The sequence below is a fragment of the Schistocerca cancellata genome, chromosome 4 (assembly GCF_023864275.1).
Source record: "Schistocerca cancellata isolate TAMUIC-IGC-003103 chromosome 4, iqSchCanc2.1, whole genome shotgun sequence".
Classification (NCBI taxonomy): domain Eukaryota; kingdom Metazoa; phylum Arthropoda; class Insecta; order Orthoptera; family Acrididae; genus Schistocerca; species Schistocerca cancellata.
This window is the reverse complement of record NC_064629.1, coordinates 873,757,935-873,769,337: the sequence shown is the minus strand read 5'-3', so window position 1 is coordinate 873,769,337 and position 11,403 is coordinate 873,757,935.

Sequence of the window (11,403 nt, the reverse complement as noted above, 5' to 3'; positions counted from 1 at the left end):
TGGAGGAATATCATCTCTGAACAACTGCCTGACAGCGGGAAAATAACTTACTGGCCATTAAAATTGCTACACCAAGAAGAAATGCAGATGATAAACGGGTATTCATTGGACAAATATATTATACTAGAACTGACATTTGATTGCATTTTCACGCAATTTGGGTGCATAGATCTTGAGAAATCAGTACCCAGAATAGCCACCTCTGGCCGTAATAACGGCTTTGATACGCCTGGGCATTGTGTCAAACAGAGCTTGGATGGCGTGTACAGGTACAGCTGCCCATGCAGCTTCAACACGATACCACAGTTCATCAAGAGTAATGACTGGCGTATTGTGACGAGCCAGTTGCTCGGCCACCATTGACCAGACGTTTTCAATTGGTGAGAGATCTGGAGAATGTGCTCGCCAGAGCAGCAGTCGAACATTTTCTGTATCCAGAAAGGCCCGTACAGGACCTGCAACATGCGGTCGTGCATTATCCTGCTGAAATGTAGGGTTTCGCAGGGATCGAATGAAGGATAGAGCCACGGGTCGTAACACATCTGAAATGTAACGTCCACTGTTCAAAGTGCCGCCAATGCGAACAAGAGGTGACCGAGACGTGTAACCAATGGCACGCTGGGTGATACGCCAGTATGGTGATGACGAAAACACGCTTGCAATGTGCGTTCACCACGATGTCGCCAAACACGGATGTGACCGTCATGATGCTGTAAACAGAACCTGGATTCATCCGAAAAAATGACTATTTGCCATTCGTGCACCCAGGTTCGTCGTTCAGTACACCATCGCAGGCGCTCCTGTCTGTGATGCAGCATCAAGGGTAACTGCAGCCATGGTCTCCGAGCTGATAGTCCATGCTGCTGCAAACATCGTCGAACTATTCGTGCAGATGGCTGTTGTCTTGCAAACGTCCCCATCTGTTGACTCAGGGATCGAGACGTGGCTGCACGATCCGTTACAGCCATGCGGATAAGATGCCTGTCATCTCGACTGCTAGTGATACGAGGCCGTTGGGATCCAGCACGGCGTTCCGTATTACTCTCCTGAACCCACCGATTCCATATTCTGCTAACAGTCATTGGATCTCGACCAACGCGAGCAGCAATGTCGCGATACGATAAACCGCAATCGCAATAGGCTACAATCCGACCTTTATCAAAGCCGGAAACGTGATGGTACGCATTTCTCTTCCTTGCACGAGGCATCACAACAACGTTTCACCAGGGAACGCCGGTCATCTACTGTTTGTGTATGAGAAATCGGTTGGAAACTTTCCTTATGTCAGCACGTTGTAGGTGTCGCCAACAGGGTCAACCTTGTGTGAATGCTCTGAGAAGCTAATCATTTGCATATCACAGCGTCTTCTTCCTGTCGGTTAAATTTCGCGTCTGTAGCACATCAACTTCGTGGTGTAGCAATTTTAATGGCCAGTAGGGTACAAGAAAAATAACACGGTGGCACTCTCACATCCTTGATTAACACGTGTATTGATACGGAGTGGCTCACCAACAGAGTCGTCATCAATGGCAGCTGCTGTGATATCTATGTGGTGTGACCTCCAGTACAAGGGGCAAACACGGCACTGTATCTCGCAATGCGTGTGGAACACATTAGAAGTGTGTGTGTGGCGGGAGGGGGGGGGGGGCATATAAATAAGTCAGCATTGGAAGAACACAGCCTTAACAAAGGACATACGTTTGAATTTGCGAAAACAAGACATTTGTGCCGTGCTAGTGGCATTTGGGACTGTACGATTAAAGAATCAATTTAGACAAGGGTCCATGATAATCTCGTCGATGGACACAACGGCTACCAGCTAAGTTCAGCATGGAACCATGCACTAACAATTACATGCGAGACCGAGCCCAGCTGCTGACACTTCCCAAGTCTGGGCAAGACAATGCGCCAAGAGTCGAACGGCGGTACAAGCCCCCACCCCCCACTACGGGAAGCTAACTCCCGCACCACAGGGGAGGGGTGGGAATGGAGAAAGGCGGCCGCCGCTTACGTTTATTTAAAGTTATTTGTTTACTATTCTGTAAAGTTTTGTATAAGTCACAGTGCAGTCTCCTGTGAATGCTCTTTTCGATCATGCAATGAGTTACTTGAGGTTCATAAACAGCTACATATCACCCTTGCTGCTGTCATGTGACTGGAAGCTCTATCAGTGAGTGTGTTGGAAGGGTTCCTGACAGTTATGTACCAGAAATACCATAGGTACCTCAAGCATAATCTTCTTCTGTGGATGTCGAATCCTCTACAAAAGGTAAAGATCTGTAACTATTTGTCCACTTGACTGTGAGTGGCACACCAGTGGAAGAGACAGGGACCACGGAGAGATCAGAGTGTTACACCCATATATGTAACCAACAAGTTCGAGGGGCTGTCTCCCACCGAAACCGATCTGAGCCAATGAGGTTCTTCACTCACTGAGAAATCTGCTGTGTCGAGTCTGAAGAGGAGACAAAACGCAAAGTGCTAAAGTTCTATTGATTGTCGTTAGTTCAAACATATGACGATTGATAGTAGCCCTTAGAGAAATGGCAGCAACGGATAGGAAGAAACGCTAGGTGCACTCAGTGTGCATGCCTGGAGCACTCATTCAATATGTTGAACAGGCTATTCCTGTAGGCATTGAGGGAACAGTGTGCCGTCCACTACAGATCGTGATGGAAGTTGGAACAAATAATGCTTGACGTGTGAGCTCCAAGATCGTACTTGAATCATTCCAGCGGCTGGCAGAGGAGGTTGAGAACACCAGCCTTGCTCATAGAATTACAAAGAAGTTCATAATTTGCAGCATTGCCATCAGAATTGTTTGTGGCCCCTTGGTTCGAAGTCAAGTGAACCAGAGACTTCCAAAACTTTGTGACTTGCGCCGTCGAGTTTAGAACTGTAGGGTCCCGCTGAGTGCTTTAGGTGTCCACTACACAACGGAGGTAGCTGATTGCGTGTGGGCTACATACATGGTTTCTTTAGATCAGGCGACTCTCCTGTCAGCCCAGACAACGATTTCTGTAGGAGAGCCGCAAGTGTCAGCATGAGATCTAAATAATTGTCCCCTCCAGGCGTCACTATTAAAATCCTAACTGCCGAAGCATTTGCAACAAAGTACCATACATTGAAGTGCCCCTAAGAAGCAGTGAAGCTCACATTATACTAGGTACAGAAGGCTGGCTAAAATCCGAAATTGGTGGCAGTGAGATTTAAGTGTAAATCGAAAGAATTGTCTGAGCTCGTGGGCTAAGATTAGCGTCTTCAGTACGTAATCAAAACGTCCTGTGTTCGATCCCAGCCACTGCTTAATTTTTGAATAAAAATCATCGTCATTGGTGACCGAAGACTTCCTCATTCTGCCAACAGCCTTGCCAAAGAGGGCGAAAGGGCGGACTGTGTTTCAGGGCATCCTCTTGTCCTTAGGGTGGAAAACTGCCACTAAAAGGTGGAAGGATCAGCAATGATAGACGGATGCATAAGGCAATGTAAACCACTGCACTAAGGACATACACTAAATATCCACTACACATGTGACGTGTAATTAAAGAAGTGTCATGGTGATCTCTCCATCGGCAAAAAATTCCGGAGTAATCCACCATTTGGATCTCTGTGACGGAAATGCCAAGGGAGAATTAAGTGTGAGAAAAGGATTGAATACCCACAGAAATGGTAACATTCTACGAATCGGAACGTGGAATTCAGAAGTTTGAACATGGTAGGGAAACGAAAAAGTCTGAAAAGGGAAATGAGAATTCTCACTCTAGATATAGTAAGAATCAGTGAAACTTAATGGAAAGAAGAGAAGGATTTCTGGTCAGACTTATAGGGTAATATCAACAGCCGCAGCAGATTATATAATGGGAATACGATTCGTTATGAAAAGTAAGTTAGGACAGAGAGTGCGTTACTGTGGGTTCAGTGATAGGCTTATTCTCATTAGAATCGACAGCAAACCAGTGCCAACAACAATACTTCAAGTATACATGACGACATCACAAGCAAAAGATAAAGACGTATATGAAGATACTGGATGGATAACTCTGCATGTAAGGGGAGATGATAACTATAATCACGGGGGATTGGAAGGCAGTAGTAGTGGAAAGAATAGTAGAAAGAGTTATGGGAGAATATGGACTTGATAGTAGTAATTAGACAGGAGAAAGGCAAACTGAGTTCTGAAATGAATCTCAGCTAGCAATAGGGAATACAACTTCAAAAACCACAAGAGAGAAACGTATCGTTGCAAAAAGTCCAAAGACACAAAAACATTTCAGCTCGAATACGTCATCGTCAAGCAGAGATTCCGAAATTAGATAATCAACTGAACGGCATACACAGAAGGAGATATAGACTCAGATCACAATTTAGTTTTGATGAAGAGTAAACTGAAATTTAAGAGACTCGTTGGGAAGAATCAGTACGGAGAGAAGTGGGATACAGAAGTATTGAAAAATGGTAAGATGTGTCTGAAGTTTTATTAGGTTGTAGATACTGCGATGATGAATATCACAATAGGTGGTGGTTAGAAGTGGAATGGACATCTCTGAAAATGGCAGACACAGACGTTGGACAGAAAAATATAGGTACAAGGAAGGTAACTATGAGGAGACCTTGGAGAATAGAAAAAAACTGGTCGACGAAAAAAGAAATGAGAAATATTTTCAGGAACATACAAGAATACAGCAGTTAAAGTCACTTAGAAACCAAATACATTTGAAGTACCGGAAGGCCAAGGCAAAATGGCTGCAGCAAAGATGTGAAGAAACAAAAAATAAATGGTCGTCAGAAGGATTGATTCAGATAATAGGAAATTCAAAGCAATCTTTGATGAAATTAAAAGCAAGGGCGGCAGGATTAATAAGGCAGTAGAATATCACTGATAAACGCAGAGGAGAGACTGGAAAGAGTACACTGAAGGCCAGTGTACCGATGGAAAAAGTACATTGAAGGCCTCTAAGAGGGGGAGAACTTGACTGATTACGTGATAAAAGAGGAAATGGGAGTTTATATGAAAGACATTTGGGTTAGAGTTTAACAGCGCTCTGGAAGACTTTGAAGCAAATATGTGAGAAATGGTAGATAACATTGCATCGAAATTTCTAAAATAATTGAGAGAAGTGGCAGCCAAACGACCATTCGGATTGGTGTGTAGGATCTATGAGAATGGAGACATACCGTCGCACCTTCAAAAAAATATCATCCACACAAATTCGAAGATAACAGGACAGGTAAGTGCAGGATCCATCGCACAATTAGCTTAATAGCACATACATCCAAGTTGCTGACATGAATGATATACATAATAATGGAAAAGGAAATTGAGGAACTGTTAGGTGACGTGCAGTTTGGCTTTCGGAAAACTAAAGGCATCAGAAGGGAAGTTTTGATGGTGCTAGCCAGAGTCAGACCACAGATACCTCTTAAAGCGTACAACAGTTCTGCACGTCACTAATAGGTATACAGGGTGGTCCATTGATAGTGACCGGGCCAAATATCTCACGAAATAAGCATCAAACGAAAAAACTACAAAGAACGAAACTCGTCTAGCTTGAACGGGGAAAGCAGATGGCGCTTTGGTTGACCCGCTAGATGGCGCTGCCATAGGTCAAACGGAGATCAACTGCGTTTTTTTAAAATAGGAACCCCAATGTTTTATTACATATTCGTGTACTACGTAAAGAAATATGAATTTTTAGTTGGACCACTTTTTTCGCTTTGTGAAAGATGGCGATGAAATAGTCACAAACGTATAAGTACGTGGTATCACGTAACATTCCGCCAGGGAGGACGGTATTTGCTTCGTGACACATTACCCGTGTTAAAATTGACCGTTTACCAATTGCGGAAAAGGTCGATATCGTGTTGATGTGTGGCTATTGTGATCAAAATGCCCAACGGGCGTGTGCTATGTATGCTGCTCGGTATCCTGGACGACATCATCCAAGTCTCCGGACCGTTCGCCGGATAGTTACGTTATTTAAGGAAACAGGAAGTGTTCAGCCACATGTGAAAAGCCAACCACACCTTGCAACAAATGATGACGCCGAAGTAGGTGTTTTAGCTGCTGTCGCTGCTAATCCGCACATCAGTAGCAGACAAACTGAGCGAGAATCGGGAATCTCAAAAACGTCGGTGTTGAGAATGCTACATCAACATCGATTGCACCAGTACCATATTTCTATGCACCAGGAATTGCATGACGACGACTTTGAACGTCGTGTACAGTTCTGCCACTGGGCACAGGAGAAATTACGGGACGATGACAGATTTTTTGCAGCGTTCTATTTAGCGACGAAGCCTCATTCACCAACAGCGGTAACTTAAACCGGCATAATATGCACTATTGGGCAACGGAAAATCCACGATGGGTGCGACAAGTGGAACATCAGCGACCTTGGAGAATTAATGTATGGTGCGGCATTATGGGAGGAAGGATAATTGGATGGCAGTCTACATAGTGCAATGTATGCTGATTTCCTACGTAATGTTCTACCGATGTTACTACAAGATGTTTCAATGCATGACAGAATGGTGATGTACTTCCAACATGATGGATGTCCGGCATATAGCTCGCGTGCGGTTGAAGCGGTATTGAATAGCATATTTCATGACAGGTGGATTGGTCGTCGAAGCACCATACCATGGCCCGCACGTTCACCGGATCTGACATCCCCGGATTGCTTTCTGTGGGGAAAGTTGAAGGATATTTGCTATCGTGATCCACCGACAACGCCTGACAACATGCGTCAGCGCATTGTCAGTGCATGTGCGAATATTACGGGAGGCGAACTACTCGCTGTTGAGAGGAATGTCGTTACACGTATTGCCAAATGTATTGAGGTTGACGGACATGATTTTGAGCATTTATTGCATTACTGTGGTATTTACAAGTAATCACGCTGTAACAGCATGCGTTCTCAGAAATGATAAGTTCACAGAGGTACATGTACCACATTGGAACAACCGAAATAAAATGTTCAAACGTACCTACATTCTGTATTTTAATTTAAAAAACGTACCTGTTACCAATTGTTAGTCTAAAATTGTGAGACGTATGTTTGTGACTATTACAGCGCCATCTGTCACAAAGCGAAAAAAGTGGTCCAACTAAAACATTCATATTTCTTTGCGTACTACACGATTATGTAACAAAAAATGGGGGTTCCTATTTAGAAAAAAAACGCAGTTGATATCCGTTTGACGTATGGCAGCGCCATCTAGCGGGCCAACCATAGTGCCATCTGGTTTCCCCCTTCAAGTTAGACAAGTTTCGTTCTGTGTAGTTTTTTCGTTTGACGCTTATGCCGTGAGATAATGGCCCGGTCACGATCAATGGACCACCCTGTATAAACGACGAATTTTTATTTTGTAACTGTTGCTTATTTAGTTTTCTGTAAGGTGAATAGCTATAGGCCCATTATTCCTGGCCTATTTTATTAGTTTCAGATTTACATGCTTGTCTGAAGGTGGTCTATCTATGATTAAAAGTAGTCACCAGAAAAATAGATAAAATTTGTAATCTAGACAGATTTTTTTTTAAATGACAAGATCGCTATTGTTCTAGTTATCACAAGCTGCGACATAGCTGCGAATTGAACAGTGACCTGAATATAGAATAAATATCCTTTACTTTACGTCTATAGTCACAATTTTCTTGTCATCAGCCTACCGGTTCCCGTCTATAATGACCATCTTCAGATCTGTTTTATAGAAACATGTCCTAATGCCACTATGGGTACAGTATATTTGGACATGTTTTTATAAAACAGATCTGAAGGTGGTCATTATAGCCCGAAATCGGTAGTCTGATGACAAAAAAAATTGTGACCATAGACGTAAAGTAAAGGAAATTTGTTTTAGTTATGGCTTAAAAAATAGTTAAAATAGGAGTAAGCTCTAAGGAAGGACAGACAATATACAATGTGCATAAGAACCAAGAAGGAACAATAAGAATTAAACAGCAAGATCAAAGTGCTAGGATTAAAGAGGGTGTGATATCCCATTTTACACGATCGACTTTCGTGTCTCAATTGACTTCTCGAGACGAGTTAGTCTACTGCAGCGCCCTTGGAACTTTGTTCTCGAAATGAGTTTCGTCTGTTTCGTGGGGTCATTTTCCTTTGTTCGGGCTCGCTCACACCAATGAGGGACGCCGGGAGCGGGAGCGAAATCCCGCTTCGGGTGCAGGACAGATTACTGCAGAGACCTCCACACCGCAGCTGCAAAGGGATTTCATTTTCTAGGCTTCTCCCTGCGTACACAGCCGGGAACTCTCCCTACACAGAGTTTCACTTTAAAAAATTATGTGTTTTTCATACGAAATAAGATTGTGCTTCATGTAACGTCTTCAGATAAAGACTAGGCTCTCTTGTTATTAGCTCTAGCCGAAGAGGATCATTGTGCTAAGTAAGTTATTAGGATAATAAGCAACAAAACAATTAATTACCAGGCTATGCAATGTCTCTTATAAATCACAGCTTTCCAGGAAACGAAGAATATGGATTCATGAAATTAACACAAAACGAACAGCTTATGTTGCATACCACATCTTAATGTCTGAGGTCCATAGAGACATTAAAAGATATTACATTTACTTCAGAATGACACTTGACTGTTTTGATGTAATTTGTAATTTAATTAAGGATAACATTAAAGAGCAACATACCAACTATCGTGAACCACTGTGCCCTGAAGAACGACTTGCGAAAATTTATTTTATTAAAGAAAATTTATCATCACAATGTAAAAATTTACATGCTAAATGGGTTGCAATTATCTAAAAATGATCTCACTTCTGATGGTTCATTATACTGTGTTGTTAGTTCAGTGTAAACTGCTTCAGGAGATGCTATGGATCGAGCGGCATGTGAAGAACTCGAGGAACTGCGAAAAGATGAGTGCTAATACTCAGAAGAGACTATTTGTTCATGCTGGTGCATCATTTCTTCTTCAGCCATCATTGTGTCTATTTTCATTTTAATGTTCGCCTGCATCTTGAGGAACAACTGTTTCAGGATCTGGGAGTAGACTTGAAAAATAATATCAGTGGCGTCCATATTTGACGCTGTTCTTTTATTTTTTAGGTAGACAAGAACAGCGTTAACCGAAGACTTTCTTCTGGTGCGAGCTGTTTTGCTTTACGCTTTTGCCTCTTCATATTATTTTTTGGTAGGCCTAATATTTCTTCAAATTCAGTATTTACACTTTGAGGTTGCGAAGCTACATCTTCAGGCGAGTGGTAGAGCGGTTCTACGCGCTTCAGTCTGGAACCGCGCGGTCGCTACGGTCGCAGTTTCGAATCCTGCCTCGGGCATGGAGGTGTGTGGTGTCCTTAGGTTAGTTAGGTTTAAGTAGTACTAAGATCTAAGGGACTGTTGACCTCAGATAATAAGTCCCATAATGCTCAGAGCCATTTTTTCTTGAGGCGATTGTTTTACATGTTGACCCTCTTCATTAAAATGTGTGTCCAGTGAATGTTCATGGTCATTATGGTTATTGTCTTCATCCTCAATATTCCATAAAACATTGGTAAAAGCAAAAACTGCCGCAAAGTTTCCATGTGCTGGGCCCACTACCAGTTTGTAGCGTTCTTCTTGGTACCTTGTCCTGTTCTGGTCTTTTTACTCCTCAAAATACACTACTGGCCATTAAAGTTGCTACACCAAGAAGAAATGCAGATGATAAACGGGTATTCATTGGACAAATATATTATACTAGAATTGACATGTGATTACATTTTCACGCAATTTGGGTGCATAGATCCTGAGAAATCAGTACCCAGAACAACCACCTCTGGCCGTAATAACGGCCTTGATACGCCTTGGCATTGAGTCAACAGAGCTTGGATGGCGTGTACAGTTGCAGCTGCCCATACAGCTTCAATAAGATACCACAGTTCATCAAGAGTAGTGACTGGCGTATTGTGACGAGCCAGTTGCTCGGCCATCATTGACCAGACGTTTTCAATTGGTGAGAGATCTGGAGAATGTGCTGACCAGGGCAGCAGTCGAACATTTTCTGCATCCAGAAAGGCCCGTACAGGACCTGCAAAATGCTGTCATGCATTATCCTGCTGAAATGTAGGGTTTCGCAGGGATCGAATGAAGGGTAGAGCCACGGGTCGTAGGGTCGTAACACATCTGAAATATAAGGTCCACTGTTCAAAGTGCCGTCAATGCGAACAAGAGGTGACCGAGACGTGTAATTAATGGCACCCCATACCATCACGCCGGGTGATACGCCAGTATGGCGACGACGAATACACGCTTCCAATGTGCGTTCACCGCGATGTCGCCAAACACGGATGCGACCATCATGACGCTGTAAACAGAACCTGGATTAATCCGAAAAAATGACGATTTGCCATTCGTGCGCCCAGGTTCGTCGTTCAGTACACCATCACAGGCGCTCCTGTCTGTGATGCAACGTCAAGGGTAACCGCAGCCATGGTCTCCGAACTGATAGTCCATGCTGCTGCATACGTCGTCGAACTGTTCGTGCAGATGGTTCTTGTCTTGCAAATCGGGAATATTTAGTGTAGGCGGAAATTCTTGTACAGTGGTAAGATGAGTGCCATGAGGAACATACTAGAAATCTTGGCTGGTGAGGGAAGAGGGTGGGGTGGAGGTGCGTTTGGAGGTTACTTCTGTACGTTTTTCTTGAATAAATAGTAAACTGTGGCCTCCAGCGAAAGCGTATCCCAGTACAAAATATAAATACATCAAATTTTCAATAATAAGGTCCTGATTCTTATTTCTCTAGTGCTAAAAGTTCTTGTGTAGCGAGTGAGAGAATATGAAAATCTGGTGCGTGGTTTATGAAGGCCAGGTATAACATTGTGGCAGGCATAAAACGACAGTGGTAGGGGCAGCTCAGTCACCCTGTATACTTCTAAACACATCAACGACTATCTAGAACGAAGAAAATAGCACCCTTTTGCTTTGCCCTTTGAATCGTTTTCTTGCTAAGTGTCAAATAAAATCAAAAATTATTTTCCTCGTGAAATCATTCTGACTTAATCACTGGTGAAATAGCTACCATTAAAACAAATCTATCTATTTAAATTCTTATTTACGCATAGTGTAGGCTTTGCTCTGTAAAACATAAATACCGTCTTGTTTCACATATTTCATCTCTCTTGTATAATGACACTAGTAACATAAATACCACGACCTCGTGTAGCTTTTCAGTGTTTCACGAAAAAATAGCAAACAATGCAATAAAGATTAAGAAACACGTAAGCACAAAATCCATTTCCATAAAACGAGTTAGCTCAGCCAGAAGAGGCTAACTTCCGATGTCAGCAGACGCCGCCACAGTCCCCCCCTTCTGAGCATGAGCAGTGTGCAGCATACTCAGAAATTTAGTACTCAACACTCAGAGCAGTCTAGAGATCATTCACAT